The 20,382-nt window shown below is 37.3% G+C and overlaps 2 long non-coding RNA genes across 3 annotated transcripts; both read right to left on the bottom strand.

Annotated features, from left to right (window-relative positions):
- Positions 1-3,205: 3,205 nt before the first annotated feature.
- Positions 3,206-3,855, bottom strand: LOC109201092 (uncharacterized). Its single transcript, XR_002061088.2, has 3 exons — positions 3,797-3,855; positions 3,491-3,711; positions 3,206-3,399 (listed from the first exon to the last, which is right to left on the bottom strand). It is a non-coding gene; the product is annotated as an uncharacterized LOC109201092 (long non-coding RNA).
- Positions 3,856-13,886: 10,031 nt separating this feature from the next.
- On the bottom strand, positions 13,887-18,269 carry LOC109201091 (uncharacterized). Of its 2 annotated transcripts, XR_002061087.2 has the most exons (4): positions 18,168-18,269; positions 16,817-16,848; positions 15,602-15,628; positions 13,887-14,351 (listed from the first exon to the last, which is right to left on the bottom strand). It is a non-coding gene; the product is annotated as an uncharacterized LOC109201091 (long non-coding RNA). The 2 variants fall into 2 exon arrangements; XR_003218488.1 differs by lacking the exon at positions 18,168-18,269 and having other exon boundaries at positions 16,817-17,342.
- Between the last annotated feature and the right edge of the window lie 2,113 nt (positions 18,270-20,382).

Below are 20,382 nucleotides of genomic sequence, written 5' to 3'. Positions count from 1 at the left end.
AGAAGCATAATTCTTGTATTGGGTGAATCAGCGGACTTTGGTGTACTTTCACTGCGATTTTCATAGCTCGTTCTACCTCCGTCGCGGAGATATGACGAGAGAAGAAACGGCTTCATTTCCAGAGTTTGAAGACTGAGAGAAGGACAGATTTCCACCCCTCAAACAAACGTAATTCATTGCTCAACGGTAAGATAATTGTAAAAACTGCTTCCACTGTGAGTGTCAGCAGTGTCTGAAGATATATTGGCACAAGCCTCATGTCCTAACTTTGCTTTATTAAAGAGATATGGCGATTTGAAAATGCCTCCCGTTTCAGAATTTCAGCTCTGAATTTCAAACCTCCCATAGACTTTGAATGGGGAGTATTGAGACCTTGTGTCACTCCGAGGCAAATTGCGAAAAAACGGTAAATCTCACAATAAACATGGTGACATTGTCTGAAAGCCAGCAAAAATACCTACGTTTTGATGTATAATTTGTGGGGGTTGAGTGGAAATTGAGTGAGTAGCAAGAAGTTGTTTAGACATGAAGAGAAAATTCAGAACGGACCAGCACTCACTCTGACTTAATTGCATAGCAACCATAGCAACGCATGTATTTTCTGAAAAATCACAATTTTGCAACTGAAAACTTAAAGAGAGATAAGATTAAAACGGTAGAAGATCTGAAAAAGCTGAATCAGACAGGAATAGCCCAATAATCTGAGAACATTTTAAAGTTTGAATGGAGTTTCTAGGTGAAAGTATGACAAAGTAGTTAAGTTTCAAAGACAAGCAAGTTTTAGCAGAATTGTGGAAGTTTCCCATTCATTTCAATGGGACAAATTAAAGGAAAAAAGTGTAATATTTTAAAAAGTATAACAGTAATAAACACCAAAAGTCATAGCCATCATTAGCAGAAAGAGCAGAACAGTATAGAGTTTGAACTGAGAAAATCGGCTGAAAACTGAGAAAGTAGTTAAGTGCCAAAAAGTGTACGGAAGCAACTAGGGGAATAATAAAGAACTAGAAAAATTTGCATTTCCTGCGAAAATGCAGTGTGGATGCTTTAAAGCTGAAGCTGTCTGGTGAAAATAGTTGAAAATAGCTGAAGAAATCAAAGTCAGTGATTAACAAGTTGTTGAATTTTAATTACGTTGCAGAACAACATCAAGTTAACAAAAATGTAATAACTTAGCAGAAATGCAATAACTTAGAAGAAACATAACAATTCAGCAGAAATGTTGTAGTTTACCAGAAGCTACAACTTAGCAGAAATGAAATAATTTAGAATAACATAACTTAACATAACATCACATAATAAATAAAAGTAGTGTAACCTAGCAAAAATAATATAATTTAGTAGAAAATTAAAAACTTGGCAGAAATATTACAAGTTACCAGAACTGCTATAATTTTGCAGAAATGTAATAATTAGGCAAAACTGTCAACAGATAACAGCTGAAAAGGCTAAAGTAACCTCAAAGTTACTTGTTTATCTGTTAAAAATTACCAGAAACATTAGAAAAGGAAGAAAATCAGCCAGCAGATAAACTGATGTGGAACAAAACCAAGGGAAAATAACAGAGTTTACACAGCTGGTGAAATCTAAAAATGGCAAAAAAACAAAACAAAAAACAAACAAAAAACAAAAAAACCCAACACAAAACAAACCCACACAAACAACATTTAGGTAATAAATGCACAAGATGCTGCGGTCAGAGATAAAAACACCCAAAAATAATGTTATTGAAATGCCAAAGAGTGACAGAAAGTTTAGAAAGTAGAAAACCAGTAGTAGAAAAGTAGAACATTCAAATATATTTAGAAACATATGATACAAAATATTTACTCAGTTGTTTCCAATGATTACAATAATGGCATACAGAAATAAAAATCCCATTTGGGACAAACAGAAAAATATTAATAGAAAATGCAAATCAAATGAATCTAACATCTATACAAACAACTGAAGCATCTGTTGGAATTGTGAACATATCCTTGTTTGCCATGTTTATGTTTATGGCCCTAAGATGCGCAGACACATGATAGGCTATTAACTGCAAAAATATACACATATATAAACAGCAAGTGAGAGAGAAAAATATATGCTCTGATTTGGAGCTTTGTGTAAATACCATTTGGCAAGGATAAACAACATGTTCCAATGCCACGTTAAAATTTTCATAAGCTTCATTTTTTCAGTTAGTTTACAGTTTCCTGATTTTATGATAAATATGGTACCAATCTACAAAATACTGTCGAAATGAAGTCCACATTTTGATATATTTGAGGTGTAGAGAGTCACACAGCTGAACAATCGATGTGCATATTTAAAGAAACAGGGATCAAATAAAGAACATTATTGTGGAATAAATTACAGTGAAAATAATCACTGCTTTGCGTTAAAGAGTGACTTATGATGAGGTATTAATTGGGTTAACTTTACCTCTAACAGCTTTTCACATAGTGCTGTGACCAGGATGAAATCCATCATAAAGTAACTGTAAACAGTAGAACCATTAGCATGAATGTTATGGTTCTACTCTGATCAAAACAAAAGTCAGCTGTGTGACCTGATATAAAATATAAAAGAGGAACATATATAAATTGATGTGACCTTTATGAACTTTTCAAAATGACTTTATATGTCTGACCCATTATCTATATATATTAGAGCAGATGTCGAAAACCACTGTTAGACCTAGTCTATACTAATGTAGTTACTGACACCCCATACTAAGGCAGGATTCATACAAACACACATTATTTATTCTCTTAAACATTTTCTTTTTTCACATTTTAAGATTGTGTAATTTCTATAAAGAATATGTCTAATAGTGCAATAGATATAGTTATTTAAATGTCCATAATAATGACATGATCATTTTTGTACATCCTACAATTCAAGATTTAGAGCTGTGTGTTTGTATGAATTCAGCTTGCTATACTTATAGACTTAGATATATTAATCCACTATTTACCCAAACAAGTTACATTGTTTGGGTAAATAGATTGGGTTTGTCCTACAAAATAATTTTTCAACAATAAAAAAAAAACACAAAAAACATCTAGACATTAATCCAGAGTTCAGTTTCATATGTCTGATATTGTTTGTTAAATCTGGTGACACAAACACAGTCAAAAATTCATTGCTAGTGTGACATGTGGTCCTTTTTGCCTTTAACCAATGATATGCTGGTTACTTGGACCAGTTTAGTATTTGCTGTCACAGAGGAATGTTAAATCCAAAAGACAAAACTGAAAAAAATATGTTAATTGCAAACATGTTTTTGCTTAGTAAAAGGACTGAAATTACATGGAAACTGTCACCTTAAAGCCTCATTGTAAATATCATCACAAACAGATGTTTTACACACAGTTAACAAAGCTCCACCACATCCGATCACTGCATATAAATCTAAAAAAAAATAAATAAATAAAATAAATAATAAAAAATTAACACAAGGGAAGACTTTTGATTTAATAACTAAGCTTAAAATAAGTTTTACCTTTGAATATTTGTGGGAAAAATCTGATACTACCCCAAGAATTCAAAGCCACACTGGAAACGATGACAGGCTTGCAGCCCTCTGTCTTCCTGGAGTGAGGTGCCTGATCAGTAGCAGTCAGTTGACAGAAGTCGGTGTCTGTAAGAGTGGCCAAACACTGATACTGTCCACTTACGTAGAGTCTAAGAAGCTGGAATGCAGGCACACTGTACGAGCTTGTTCTAAAAAATACAGAAAAAGGAACATTTTATTTGTGTTAAGGCCTAAAACTAGAAATAAGTTATAAAATGGACAATGTTGAAATACCTTATAGGTGCTGCAGGCCACATAACCAGAATCCAGAGCAATCTCACACTCACATGATGGTGAGGAAAGACATGAGCTCTGCAATGAGGTTTGAATGTCTCAGTTGGGACACTGAAGAACTCAGAAGACAGCAGTACCTGCACAGAGAGACAGAGTAGAAAAAGCATAGATTTGTAATCCATAATGTGAATTAAAACTCAAAAAGTGTCAACAAGTATAATCATTTGAGTGTGGAATTCTTTATGCAATAAACAGGATTTAAATTAATTAAATGAATTAAAAGCAATGACATTTTTTTTTAATCAAAGATAAAGAATCATACCTCTCTCTGCTCTGAGGATCACTGAGCATCTCTGACAGGAAATACAGTTTCCTCAGTATGAGTCATCATTGATGGTCTCAGAGGTGTGTAGTGTGGCAGCATGGTGATGGTCTCCAGATCAGGCAGGAGGTCAGGTGATGGGTGTGTCATCTTCTCCATTGAAGACACACTGGTATGGCAGTTCATAACACAGCAGTCTCCTTGTGGCATGTAGTTATCTGTGCAGTCCAGCACTGATGGATCAGGTTTGGCTCAACAGTTCATGAAGATGGTGTTAAGATGTTGTTGTTTCAGCTGAGGATGGTGAAGTTTGAAGGTTTTCCCACAAAGGAAACAGACTGTGTGTGCCCTGTCTGAAAAAATACATCTACAAAACATAAAGTGCTTTTAACACCACCCACCCTCCCCACCCACCCATCTCAGCCCCCAAGTGTCTATGTAATGCTGGTATGGGGTGTCAGTTACTAAATCTAATTAGTGCGTCAGAAAGCGGGGGCTACACTAAAGCCCCCGCTTTCTGATGTCTTTGTTTATTAGCAGCTTTTTCCAGCTGCTCAGAGAATTCTGACTTGGCCTTTATCCACCCAAACCCAAACCCACCCGGATAAAGGCCAAGTCAGAAAATGGATGCAGAAACTTTCCATGTACTTCTAAATCAGTTTTATACATATTCTGTAAGCTGTAAAAATGTTTTTCTCTACATAATGATCATTATAGACATCTCTGTAGCCTAAAGATAGTTTAAACTTTTAACATTTTTTTACCTGTAAAACATGATAAGCAAAACTCATTCATTCCCAAAACGTTTGATTCTACAAAATCTACTATAATCAAGAAAATATAATTTTCTGTTATTATTCATGTGACCCATAATAAATACCTGCATTTATCTGGGATTTATTTATTTACTATTTCATATTTGAAAGCCCTTTGAGGGGAAGCTCTCGTTTGTTGAGATACATACATCAGAGTAAAAAAGTATCAAAAAGGAGATGACAATTAACATCCATGAAAAAATGCATTAGTAGATTTAGTCATTTAAAACATGAGAATAAAAATAAATTATGTCTGTTTAATACTTTTTGCAGCATATTTCAGATCTGAGGTGCATGATAACAGAAAGCAGATCTCCCGCTCTGCATGAAGTACAGCCATGATTTGGTGAAATGATTAATAACATTGCAATAAGAAAGGGTCTTCTTACAGACAAAGTAGGGAAGACAATATGAAGAAATAAGATTTTTCAATGAAAAATCTTTTTAATGCTCTACAATCAGTAAACTCTGTAACAAACATGATCTGTAATTGTTTCAAAACTCACCAGACGACTTCATGATTGGCTGGAGGACAGGACACAAAACACAGGGTTGTGGTAACTGTAATATGTCCTCAGGACACCTGAATGGAGACTGTGCTGTGGCTGAGAAATAAAAATGAGGTCAAGCAGGGTGTTCTTGTCTGTAGTGGCAGAAGTGATCAGCTGTGAATACCCTCTCGACTGAAACTGCTCCAGAATCTGTTTTCTTCCACTCTGTAACTGGTTCTCATTAAAATCTCCACACACAATTATTGGGTGACAGTCCATTATTTCAAGTGAATCTAAAAGACTTACCAGGTTTTGCATGAATGGTGTCAAACTGTAGTCTGGAGGTCTGTACACAACAGCAATGAGCGCAGGGAATGGAGCCTGAACCTTTAACACTAAGAACTCAAGATCAGTGACATTATGCAGATACTGTTTTACCTGAACCTGAAAATGATTCCTCAAATACACAACAACTCCACCACCACTTCTGCTGGCCATGTGAGGAAAGTTTGTGTAGGACACATGTCTGTTGCGTTTGAACATGGTGTAGCCGTCCAAATGAAGACTGTCTGCAACAAAGGAGCCTTGAGGTGAGACTCGTGAGACACAAAACATCTGCTAAACACATTTCATGATGACTCTTGATGTCACTGATGTGAGATGGCAAACCCTCCGTATTGTGATGGATCAGTGTAAGAGTGTCAGGTCTGCTGGCTGTTTCTCTGACCTGAAGAAGAGGCATCATTTCCTCAACGCTGGCTTGTCTCATGGTTTGGAGCGCTGCAGTTACCTCGGGATTGGCGTAAATCTTTTTCTCATCCAAGTCCTGTAAATAGAGTCCACTGAGAGACGTCACCCTGCTGAGAGCAACATAAGCCATACCTGGTTCAAAAATGTTCTTCATTGAAACTACAGCTGTCTGTGTTGTAAGACCCTGGGTTTTGTGGATTGTGCAGGCAAATGCTAGCTTTACAGGAAACTGTCTGCGTACCGCTCCTTTAAACTTCAGACTCTCCTCTGCTCTCTCAATATAAACCAGATCATCAGATGCTGCATTAGCACTGCGGTTGTTTCTTACAGACTGCCGGTTGTCCATTCTGAGCCCCAGTTTAATTATTTGTCCATCATTTTCAGATCTCACCACCTTTATCAGTATACCAAAAGCACCATTGACCAAACCGTTTAGTGTGTCCAAGTTTCTGGTCAGCATCACTCGAGCTCCTTCAGCAACATTCAGGGTGTCGGGTAAATCATTTCGCCCACCTGTAAATGGTCTGTCTCTTCGTGCCATTCTGCCTGTACATTTATCCTTCTGGAAATCGTCTGCATTGATGATTATAATGTTTGAATGAAGCTTCTTGAGCGTATCTGTGTTGTGGGATTCCACATTCTTGTTGGTGGCATAAATGTGTAAGACCTCGATTGGACATTCTTCTGGTGCAGTCACAGCCTGTGACAACAAATCTCTGTCGCACTGAGAAAGCTCATCTGTCTTTTCTTTGATTCTAATCCTGTTCAACATCTCTGCAAAGGCCACATCATCTTTCTGACGCATGATCTCGGTTAGAGTGATCATCTGAAAATGTTCCTGCCACAGGTCAATCTGTTCTGGATCATAAACACAGAGAGGCTTAGACTGTCGCACTGGTGGCAGCTGGTAAAAATCTCCAACAGCTAAAACTGACATTCCACCAAAAGGTCTCTGAGTGCCTTTGATTTGTTTCAGTCTTGCATCCACATAAGCAAAAAGGGGTTTTGAAACCATCGAAATCTCATCAATAACAATAATTTCAGCATTCATAAGCTCAGATCTGACTTCATCCAGTTGGTTACCAAGTCCTTGAATGGGTGGTTTCAGACTCCTGGGTAGTTTCAGTAGGAATGTAACGTAGAGCCATTGATAGAAAAAGCTGCTGTCCCAGTAAATGAAGTCAGTAAAACAGTTGGATTTGATATGTCAGCTTCTTCTGCATTAGCAGGCAGTCTGCTCAGGATCTTTGATGCTTCAGAGTGAATACATTTAATCAGATGTGACTTTCCAGTTCCTGCACCACCGTTGATATAGAAGAAAAATGGATCTGGGTTCAAACCACAAACTCGCTGAATACACCAGTCTCTTATAGCATAGAACACGCAGGCCTGCTTCTGGTTCAGATTCTGATACATTACACGTACCACAGCTGGATCGACTGCAGGTTGTTCTCTGATGGCTCTGATCTCTGTTACAGCATCAGACTGACGACTGTAGTCGGGAACATTCTCCTGTTCATTCTCATCATCAGAATGTCTCTCAGGAAGATTCTCATCACATTGCACCTCACAACTTCAGATTCAGGAGCCAGATTACACCATTCATCAATCACAACGTCCCTATTTTGTTCAAACTCTTCCAGTGCACTCTCAATATCCTCAGAGTTCTTCTCATACTTGTCTTTATTTCTCTTCACAACCCTTTTCACAGACTCACTGTGGTCTGAACATGGAAGTCGTACAAACCTGAGTTGTAGAAGGACTGATAGGTTTGGAATCCTTGTGGTTTCAGTTCCTGCTCTGATCTGTGTGGAAGGTAAAGTCTCAACAGTCGACCATAATATTGCTCGGGATCTTTTTCTTGTGAGCAGTGGTAATACCTGATTATAGCTGGTTTATCATTCTTTCGCCTTTGTACAAATCCAAGCTGGTTTAGAAGAGGAAGCACATCTTTTCCTTCATTTGGACCACTCACCAACCGGCACAGGCAGCAAAATCAGCCAGGACATTTCCTCATATTCTGGTGTCTCAGGTCTGCATTTGTATTTATCACTCAAACTTGTCATCCAAATATTACAACTGTCATGTGTTGTGGATTCCAGGTAGCTCATCGGGCGACTCATTTTACTGGGTTATCATCTGTTGGTACAAATACAACACTGCGGGAACATTTTTTCATTTTTAGGCCACAGACTCGAGTCACACACTCCTGTGCGCTGATTTCTCTCTTTTTGAATAAGCCTGCATCACAGCTCTCATTTCATCACATTCATTGACCGTGTTCTTATCAGAGTTATCAATAACTGTCTTCAGGTATTCAGAGAGGCCAGATTCTTTCTTCGTTATATATTTACAGAGATATTCTATACATGAATAGGCATTCAATATTAACGAGACATCTAAATTAGAGTTCCAGGCTTCAAGCAGGTCTGGGTTGTAATTGTTGATCCAACAGTCCTTTGGGTCACGTTTCAGAATAAGAGCTGTTTTCTTGTTTATGTCTTGGAGGCATTGTTCATACTCATTCATTGTCAAGTTGCATCGTGACAGAATCTGCTCTATGGTGAGAGAAGCAGCTTCAGGTTCCTTCAGCAGGTTCATCAAAGGTCTGAGTTTGGCTTTTGCAGCTTCAGTGTCTGAATCCTCATCCTGTCTCACAATCATTGTTCTTGTGGCTGGTGGTTTTGGAAAGCCAAATCTACAACCAGAGTTCACACTCTTAAAGCATGTCTTTGTGTGGTTTTTGCTGTGCTTTTGTAGTTCAGTGACTTTTTTGTGCAGTTCAGGCTGTTTTTCTGGATCAGGGAGTTGAGCTGAGATGTATCTGTCCACAAAGTCACAGACAGTTTGGTCGTCATCCACATCTACTTCTACCTTTTCTCGAATCCACAGCAACATGTGTATATGCGGACTACCTCTGTGCTGGAACTCAACTCTGTAAAAGTAATCAATGATTTCACCAAGGGGCTGTGCAGGAGAAAAAAGCAAATCTCTGAACAAAGCCTCAACACGCTTATCAAACATTCGCATGGTGGTTACTGGATTTGATCTTAGAATTTCACACTTTTCTGACCAGTCCAGGGCTTCAAAATCAACCTCTTCACCTTGCTGTCTCTTTATTGCTTGAATCACTTCAGGCCATCTCATCTCAGCAGCAGAGAAAGTGACAAAGAACTGAGGTGTTCCTATTTGACGAACCATACTGAATAGATCTCTTGTAGTTTTCTGCCAGTAAGCTGGAGTTCCTCTGAGTGGCTGCATAAATCTGATTGCATCTTTATTTCTTACCAGCTTCTCTACTTCTGTCTTACTTTGTAACATTCCTGATGTGATTTTGCGTCCATCTTTGGTCATAGTTTTACCTTTCCTTAGCTGTATTGTCATGCTGGAATTAGCCAAGTGTATTTCAGTGACAAACTGTGAGAAAAACAGGTAATTTGTATCTTTAGCAAATCTTGCATCAATGTTGAAAAGCCTTGACTTGAAGTAAGCACTTGGTGTGAGTTTAAGACGTCTCTTTTCATCCAGTGTATTCTGACCAGTAGGAAACTGCACAGGAAATGCCATGGCTTCCAAATGAGGAGTTCTGAAGAAGCTAACAGGATTGTTTCTTTCTGCAGGAGCCACACAATATGTGTTATCAGTGAAAGAGAGAATCTCTTCTGAAATGTCTACAGGCTGCAGGCAACTTTCTAGAGCAAAACCTCCATTGTTCAAATCACTTTCTGGTTCCTCTGGATTTTGTTCCTCTGGTTGTTCATCACAGGATTGCATATCAATATCTTGTTCACTTTCAGACTCAGTTTCACACAAAAGGGCATCTTTTTCATAGTTGTCAATTTCCATTAAATCTGCTTCATCATAATCATCACTTGCCATGCTGGCTTCATCACTGCTGTCATCATCAGGTAACGTGGGATCACAAAGCAATGCATCATCTCTGATAACAATATCTGTGTACTGTGGATGAATCTGTTTGAGTTTACGCAGGGCTTGGATCAGTTTAGACCAGGTGACAGTCTGGAACAGCTGATGGCCTTTGTAGCACAGTCGTCTTTTCAACTTGATCCTCATTATCTGTGATTGGTTTCTGAGCCGAGGCAAACAGTCAACTGTTTGTTGGACCTCAGATGGTACACACACCACATTACCACGTATGAGTCTTTGTCTGCCCTTTGGAAGTGGAATAATCTTTGCAAATGGGATGCATTTGGCAATCAGATGTCTCTCCAGAATGTTGAGATCACACAGTTCAGCTGGAATATCCTGCAGATCTAAACCATTGACAGCAGCAAGCCTTGGCATGCGTCCACTTTTGAGGGAACTGTGACACGTGTGACAGATATACTCCTTTTTTCTCTCAACAGGAAAGCTGCACTGATCATTACATGCTTCATCACACACATGAACAAATTTACCAGTTAGACACTGCTGAGCTACAGTTTGGTGTTTTGAGTAATTTTCTCTTTTGCAGATTTTCACCTGATTAGGAAAAGAAGCTTTTAGACAAACAGTACAAACATAAGATGGTGCTGACTTAATGTTTGATCTGAAACGAGATATGGCCTCATTCATTAAACTGTTATCTGGATGACACTGTAAACTTTCAGCTGGTCGATGCATCTGACGATATTTTCTTTTTATGTTCATTGCACATCTGATATTATGCATCTGTCTAAAAGAAAAACCGTTCCAATATTTTACTCTCATTCGTTCTCTCATATTGTCCTTGTGTTTCTGCTGAAATTGTCTCTCTTCTCCATAACGTTTAGTGATGTAAGATCGCTTTTTCTGTTTAAATTCTTCACTTTCTTTATATAGATTATATACATATGACCTCATGTAAGCTTTATGTTTCTCTCTGAATCCAGCACAAGTTCTGTAATTTCTTCTTAGACGTTCCTTCTGCTGTTCTTTGAACATAGGAGATTGTCTATAAGATTCTTTATATGTTTTTCTCATACGTTCCTTCTGCTTTTCTCGGAAATGGGAGATTCTCTATTGTTCTTGTTATACGCTCCTTCTGCTTTTCTCGGAAATGGAGATTCTCTATATGTTCTTGTTATACGCTCCTTCTGCTTTCTCGGAAAATGGAGATTCTCTATATGTTCTTGTTATACGCTCCTTCTGCTTTTCTCGGAAATGGGAGATTCTCTATATGTTCTTGTTATACGCTCCTTCTGCTTTCTCGGAAAATGGAGATTCTCTATATGTTCTTGTTATACGCTCCTTCTGCTTTTCTCGGAAATGGGAGATTCTCTATATGTTCTTGTTATACGTTCCTTCTGCTTTTCTCGGAAATGGGATTCTCTATATGTTCTTGTTATACGCTCCTTCTGCTTTTCTCGGAATAACGAATCTTCTTTATACATCCTTATGACACGTTCTCTTTTTCTCTCTCTAATTTTAGCACTATCTCTATAGATTTTTCTAAAATGTTCTCTCTGTTTCTCTCTATATGTAGCATTGAGTTTATACAGATTATTTTTGTACACACTCTTTTTCTTACTGTGATCAGAATCATGAGACTTTCTACTAGAATCTTTTTTCTTTGCCTTAAAGCTTTCATCAAAAGTGTACATCTGTCTTTCTTTCTTTTTCTGATTTTCCTTTCTCTGTGGTAGTTTTTCTTGGACCAATAATCGTCTCCTAATCTTTCTCCTTTGCTGTTTATTAAGCTTCAACAGTTTATGTGAGAGTTCCTCTGTTGTCTCAGTCAAACAGGAGGCAGTGTTTAAATCATTCTGAGGAACAGATTCTTTTGTTACCTGAGTGTCTCTTACAGAAGATGCAGAGGTTTCTATTTCTAAATAATCAAAGGACGATTGTTCAGCTCAGCAGCTGGCTCATTTGAATAATCCACTCTGGATGACATCACTTCAGTGGCTAAAGTGTCGGTCACAGTTTTCTGTGTCTGCTCAGTGGATTTTGGGGTTTCAAATTCAGGTTCATTTAAAACTGGTGCTGGAACAGTTGTAGCTGTTTGTCTGTTTTCATCAGCATCTCTTTGGTCAGCAGGGTTTTCACTGTGAAACTCGACAGGCTGTAGCTCATAAGTGCAGGATGGCGCGATGCTAAACATTCGGTACAAGCGTTTGATCCTGTCAATCATGTCGTTAAGACGTGTGAATTTTAACATAACTGCAGTTCCACCACTTACAGCTAGCGACAATGGCATTCCTGTAGACTTACGTGGGTGAGGGTCAAAGTATGCGTATTCACCTGAAGTCAGCCTGCAAACTGCAATGACGGTTCCTCCCATGACTAGCAAAGCATAGCGAACCGCTGAAGCCAAACACTGTAGTCCCTGTTCAAGGCTCGGAAAATGATCTGTACCATCAAATGTGCCATAATGAGCAAACTGAGACATGTCCACTTGATACTCGTGTCTGCGGCTGGTGACCACTGTGGGAAGCTCATCACAGGCGAGAAACACGCTGTTCACAAACCTCTTTCTGGCATCTGAATACACGGCATGGCCTTTGTCCAACACACGGTTTAGATCTGCTCTGGTAATGAATTCATCCTCGTGTAAGAATGACAGGAAAACCAAACTGTTCGCCATGCATTGCTGATTCCTGTACTTTCCATACTTAGCAGCGGCCTGGCTTCGGGACGCACAGATGCTACTCACTCGTGGACGACTTTCATTGTTTGTAACCTGTACATGAGACGGTCCTGGAGCTTCTCCATCATGCTGCGTTTGCACAGTTACCTGGGGTTCAGTCTGGATTACCTGCTGTACTTTAGCATCTGGCACACATGCTGAGGGAACACCTCTCTTTACCACATCTGCATAAGACACTGCGGCTGTCTGAACGCTGCTCTGCACTTCTGGACTGGGAATAGTTGTAACAGACACCTTTACCTCCTCACCGCTCTGAGAAACATTTACCTGTTCTTTCTGCTTTTGCCATCTAAGCTTCTGGGACTGTGACCTTTGACTTTTCTTGGCATTTTGTGCAAGTACAAACTGGACCTTATATGTATTTATACACAAATGTAAACAAAACTCAACCTGTAAACACTGAAAAACTGATTCCTCAACTTTCTCTTAAATCAGAGCTTTATCAGAATTGATGTAAAAGGCTCACTTAAATACAAACTCAATATTTAGTTTAACTTATTTAAAGTTCTTTGAAAACACTTTGGTCTGTTTTATTGTACCTTTTTCAAAAACTGTATATTATTACTTCTATTTTTTTAACCAGACTGGATAACAAATTGGTCTATACTTCTGTAAAGTAATATGCAGAATAAATCTCAACAATCAACAGGCTATAATTAAACTCTTAGCTTTTAAGTAGACTGTGTAAATCTTTCAGATATTTAAAATTTAAAGCAAATATAAGGAGCTGTGATGGTGTGGTGATCAGATGACAGGCTATGGGGATTCTTCAGCTGGACGTTCTGCAGCAGTCAGGAAACAGGAAGTCTGGGTTCTCAGGGCAGCCTCTAGATGACAACTGTAACTGAATACTTACACTGAGTGACAAAAAGGGTTTGTCCTTAAATAATAATAGTATAAACTTGTAGTCAAATGTTATAGCCAATGAAACAGACTTGAAAAATATATTTGGATCCAATTTATTATTTATGTGAATATAAGTCTGAATGTATGTATTACAAAATAACCAGATTATCTTATTACAAATAAACCTTGAAAAAGGTGTGTATTTTATATAATTTATCAAAGTAACTGCACACGTAAGCCAAGCTATCAGTGTTTATTCCAAAGTGTAATGTAAAAATTAAAATGACAAATGTAGGGCTCTGTAAGTAGTTTCTACAGTGAGTTCTACTGTACTGTAATTCTATTACTGTATATTCAACTTTTTACTTGTAATTTCCAGCAAAATGACTGGATGTGAGAGAGTTTAACGACAGGAAAGATGGAGCAGTGAGAGCGGAGATCTCTCAGAATTCTGAAAACAGATTGACGAAGTTCTGGTAACTTCAATTCCAAAAACTTAGATTCTGGTAAAACTTGATTTCAAGTCACAGGATTGCGTTTCAACTCAGGTTCAAGCTTGTCAACTTAGATAGAGCTCATGGCGGAGAAATGATAGAAGATAGAATGGCTTGTCAAAAAAGATGGAGCAGGGAGAGGGAGAGTGATAGGACAGACTGAATTGCTTGTTAATGATAGAGGGAGAGGGTTTTCTGCAGCAGGTCACCTGTAAGACAGAAAGAAAGTGGAATTAGACACACTTCCAATAAACCTGGCTTTACTGTATTTTTCAGACTATAAGGCACATTTAAAAGCCTTTAATTTTCTCAAAATAGACAGTGCACCTTATGTATGGTTGTGTTTACTGATTTCAAACCAATTCTATGTGGTACACGGCACTCACGGCATCTGTCAAATGTTTTAATATGACTTTGGTAAGCTACAAAGCAGCACCACTTGATGTATTGTCGGAGCATGGCTACCATAGTCAGCACCCTCGTAGAGTAATTCGTACTGTGCTTCAACATAATATGGTGTGTGTGTATAAGGGCCTGGCACCTGTTGAGAGCCATGCTTATGAAGCAGATTTCAAACTGATCAATCCACATTCATCAATACACAAATCCTGAAAAGTGAGTGAATTGTTCTGTATTTTATGTCTTACAACTGAACAATTTTGAGAGTTATTGTAAATGAGTTGAATAAAGTTTGACTTATCTGTTTTGTTTGACTTAATGTGCCTTAGAATTTAGTGCACCTTACAGTCCGAAAAATACAGAACATATATATCATTACACACTGAAGAGTTGTACAGTACATTATTAGATTCAACTGAATGAAAATGTTTAACATATGGTGGTGGAACATTTCTAAGGATATTTTTGCATTCTATTAACACAATAAAAACAAACAGAGTCTGTAAACCAAGATGTGGTGCTACAGTAACTTACTGTAAACATTATATGGTCAAGCTAAACCCACACAATGAAGTCAGAGCAGACAGTTTCAGACCACCTGGTTTAAACACTTCACATGCACTCAACTCACATGTTCCTAAATGCCCAAAGGTCTCAAATTCCCGATTCTGTGTGTACTTACCTGGTACAACACTATATCATAATGTCTGGGGAGCCGTTAACATAAAAGTAAAAAATAATTTACTCAGTATGACTTTGGCAAAATGAAAAATTTGGAGACAGATGACTCCTATACAGCAGTTTCTACATATTTCAGTCAAATATGGGGCATGTTAATACACACCCCGCTAAATCTACAATAAACTTAGCATGGCCGATATTAGGGCCTAATTAAAAATGTAGTATGATGATAAGAGAGATTTGTAAGTCTGGAAATGTTTTCATAGACTTTTCTATTATTTGATAATTGCCAAGAGCTGTGCTGACTCACAGCACTAAACTGAATCTCCTATAATGAGAAACATTCCTAGCACTGCACATCAGACAAACCTTTACTTACCAGACTTGAGACGATCAGATCAGCAGTCTAGAGAAAGGAAACAATTCATCAGATCACTGTTTGATGATTCAGACTGTTGAGCCTCTTCACACACAATCCAATTCACTATGACATAAATTAACTAGTAAAATCCTCAATTACTTTAAGGCTTTATGAGCTTACTGTAGTGTAAAGAGGAGATAAATGAACTGCAGCGTCTCACATGGCATGTGTAATAAAAGCATTCATTACTACAGAAATGCAAAGAACAGCCATCAATTGGCACAAGTGCAGGATATACCAAATATTTCCTACACAGAAGCCTTGTGGCTCCAACATTTTCTACAACAGGTCAGTGCTAATAAAGTGTGAAAAACCAAAACTTTTAAAAATGTTAGATACAAAGTAATTATATAAATCAGAAGCAACAGAAAACCTCATCATGTCTGACATGAATATATAAATCTTAAAATACATTTAAATATTAACATGTTACAATAGCAGAGGTGCACCATGTTTTGTAATTAAAATTAAATGTCTTAAAATATTACACTAAAAAGTCATTTCATTGTACCCGTTGCTAGGAATATTTATGAATTTTTGCAGTGTACCTTTTTGGCAACTTTTCTATCTAATTTTAAAACACATTATATTCACTAAATAAGTAATAAACTAATTAGACACACTGGCTGTAATTTACCTAACAATGTCCACTCACACCTCTGGTTCTCTTCGTTTTTATTACTGTTAAAGCTATTACTTATACCGAGTCAGGCAAAATACTTCTACAATGTTCTGACTTTAATGTAATACATCAGAATTTGACAGACAATATAAATCAATACCTGTGCAGCTCTTAAGTGTTTGAGCAACCACTTATACTGACTCCCTAAAACACTTTCATTGTTTTGTCTGCTACTTAAATCCACAAACATAAGGAGAAAATGAACAACTGTATAAAGACATCTGACATTTAGTTATGTTTAGATTTGATAAGCCATAAGAAATTTAAATCATACATAAATGGGCTATTAAACTTCAGGGACATTTCAGGGAGAGTCAGAGGGGTCCTGTGTGGGGGCTTTGCTGCTACAGGTCACAATCCTGTGTGTTTGCCAATACATGGACAGTAAATGGAAACATATCACAAAAGGTCAAACTACTGTATGTAAGTCGTCAAATGTGCTACGCAATGCCAGGTTCATACTGCTTCAGTTACAATCACTGTTTACTTACCAGCAAAGGCAAAACCAAAGATCTCGTTCACTCTGTGTAACAAAAGACAAAGCACAAAAATACAGAATGAGACAACTCAGATCAGCATCACAATCAATACTACATCAATCTGTGTAGTCCAAAAGATTCAGTACACTTCTTTGTTTACCACAGCAACAAACAACTCACCTCTTTTTTTCTACACCTTATTAAAGATTACTGTCTTCATTAAGGTAAAATGTGGTTTCATCCATTTGTAATAAGCCACACAAGTTTCTCAGTTATGTGATAGCTCTATTAGTTTGGTGCTATTAGATAACACAGATTTAATAAGCAATGATTTGCTACACCTAGCACTGCACACTTTATCAAATTGATAAAGTTTAATTTAAAAGCATGAACAATCATAAATGAAAGCTTGGATGATATATTTGTAGGCTTCAACATTTCAGTTGGTCTGCATTCAAATTCTGCTTCCTAAAAATATTATCACCTGCACACAGTATCATTTAGTATCATTTAATATGCTGTTGTTTTAAATATGTACATATCATATTAATAATATTAATGGCGCACTGCAGCATTTTATTTATTTGAAGGTGGCCTTTTTTATATTTTATTAACTTCTCACTTTGTGAAAAATTAAACAGAGCTGCAGGTGTAGGTTTACTTAAAAACAAACCAGTCTGCACAAACTAGTGTTTGTTAAACAGTTCTTAAAATTTAACTAAAAAACTAAAATTGATTAATAAAAAAAAACTTCTTCTTGTTAAGAAATGTTATTATTCTTATATTATGTGTTTTATCCTCACTCTCTCTCTCCCTTCTGTTAATTAACCCACAACACAGACACACCGGCACAGGCACGTACTCTTTTCTCCCGGCCTTCTGTCAGAGGCGGTAAAATGGCTCCTTTGAAGTTACCGACCCTGCTGCTTCAGCAGCTTATCAGTGGTTCTAAGATGGCAGCTTATTACCTTATAACCTATAGAATGAGGCCGTTTTAACTGACTGATTTGTGAAGAGGAGAACTAACTTCAGCTTCCCTAAGAGACTCAGAAACACTAACACACCAAATGAACCAAATACAACACAATAACTGTATTAAACAATCAAATGAACCAAATACATTTTGCACTGGGCCTATAGGAGCTAGGCTAGGCGTTAGCACTTTGTTGTTAGGGCTAGCTTACCAAACACTCCTTTTAAATACTAAAATTACAACGTTTCACTAACAAAGCAGCCATTGTGTTACTTTAATATGACTTATACTTAGACTGGCTTATAAGTCACTAACAACAACTCGGTAAATCACTCAAACAGCTTATAGACATTTTATTTGAGAAAAGAGAGACAGAGAAGCAGCGCTTACCGGCAGGGATCAAGCAGAGAGTGGGAGGAGATTCAGGAGTCAGCCAGAGACGTAAAATAAGAGGCATTCACGGGTAGTGGGAAACTCCGCCATGCCAATTTTGTGTAATGGCATTGGCATTGAAAATGCCAATTTGTGTAATTTACAAAAATATATGTAAATTTAAATAGTATTAAACTAGATATTTTTGGAACAGAAAACAACTAGCAGAGATTTAATTCTATAAGTTGAATAAATATTTCAAACATGATTATTTTAATTTGAAATTATGGTTAAAAGTCATGAATAAATATAAGGTCATATGTTAAAATGTACTGTTTTATGATATATTTATTTAACTGGCTGGAGTAATAAGAACAGTCTTCTCCTGAACAACAAAACCAAGGGCTGGTGTTGGTGTTCACCTAAGCATCCTCACAGGACAGTAGGAGCTGCAGAGGCTCGCCTCGCTGCACTGCAGGAATCAGAGGTTCAGGAGGTACTTTAACCCCACTGCCATGAGGGTTTTCAACAGTGACTCCTGACATGTTCATTGCACATTTATTTATTTTATTCTAATACATATTGGTTATAATCATATGGATTCTAACCTAAATAGACTTGCACCCACTTGTTCACCCCTGCTGCAGTGAGGTAAAGGTGTGGCTTTCTCCAACAAGACTCTTCAGTGAAGGTTTTAAAGACAACCATCTAAACCAGGGGTCAGCAACATTTAAGACCCAAAGAGCCATTTGGACCCGATTTGCACGAAAAAGAAAACACTGGGAGCCACAAATACTTTTTGACATCTGAAATGAAGATAACACTTCACACATTGTTTTTTACCTTTATACTCTGTATAAACAACTATACTGTTTTGCTTATGAAATCCATGAAATGCTACAAAGTAAATGAAATTTTATTTATGTAATGGACACATTTTGAACTCTTAAAAATAACAAAAAGTAAAAACATCCAGTTGAAGGTCTCTCTTAAATGAATTGAAAAGCTGAACTTGAATTGTCCATGTATCAAACAAAACTGATCCTTATATCACCTTTGGGCTTTCAGCGCATAAAGGCCTTCACCTGAATTTGGAAAAAAGCACTATGCTCCTAAAAATGAATAATAAATATTTGCAAAATATCTACATAAATATTTATTTACCTGGTTAACATGCATGGCGGTTGAGGCCTGCTAAAATTATGTTAGTTACAGAAATATTGTAACTCAGCAGAAACATAGTAACTTGGAAGAAGTAGTACAACATTGCAGAAGTGTTGTAATACAGCAGAAATGTTAATATGTAGCGCAAACCTAAAAACCAGGAAGAAATGGTGTAAGAGTATAACTTAATATACAGTAGTATAATAGTAACACATAGTAGAAATGCAACATAGGAGCTGAAATAGTATAATTTAGCAGAAAAGTAATAATTTAGCATAAAAGTAATAATTTAGCGGAAATATTGAAATGCAAAACAGCCAGCTTCAAAAAGCTGAAGTTTCCTCAAAAAATTAGTTGTTGTTCAACTGTGAAAACTTGTCAGAACATTAGAAATGTTACAGAGGAACTGCCAGCAGATACACAAAGCTAAGGCAAAAATTAGATGCCTAGCAATGTTTACAAATAGGGACAAACACACACAGTGATAAATAACCCATATCAGAAAACAATGTGCAAAAACATGGATGCAAGCATAAACAAGCATACATACAACATACACACACAAGGGCACACAGGGACAAACAAACGTGTCCTGTGTGTTTCTATGCCAGTCAATCAGTCTGAATCTGGTCAAGTTGAATACACTAATGGATGCTGGTCACCAACGAATAAAAATTGAGTCACACAAGCACAGACAAAGACACACACACACACACACACACACTTCTGTAAAGTTATAGAAGTTAAAAAACTTCAAACACTGACATCGGCTTTTTCAGGTTTTTTTTTTTTCAGCTTTTATTTTTCAGCTGTATCTATGAGAGTCAAAAGCCTGGATCTGCTCAATTTGAATCCACCAATCAGAGCTGTCACTTCTGTCTGCTTCATCAGGCTATGTAGTTGTCCCTGTCAGTGCAGCTGCATCCCTTGCTCACACCGACGAGACATGGGCTTTCTGTAATGTATTTCAGACATGGAGCAGTAGCATCAACTTAGCAAAAAAATTGTGACTTAAGAGAAACATAATAATTTAGCAGAAATACTGATTTGGAAGAAATCATAGTATTTG

This window comes from Oreochromis niloticus, unplaced genomic scaffold (assembly GCF_001858045.2).
Source record: "Oreochromis niloticus isolate F11D_XX unplaced genomic scaffold, O_niloticus_UMD_NMBU tig00008177_pilon, whole genome shotgun sequence".
In the NCBI taxonomy this organism is placed as follows: Eukaryota; Metazoa; Chordata; class Actinopteri; order Cichliformes; family Cichlidae; genus Oreochromis; species Oreochromis niloticus.
This window is presented reverse-complemented; position numbering and strand designations above follow the sequence as displayed.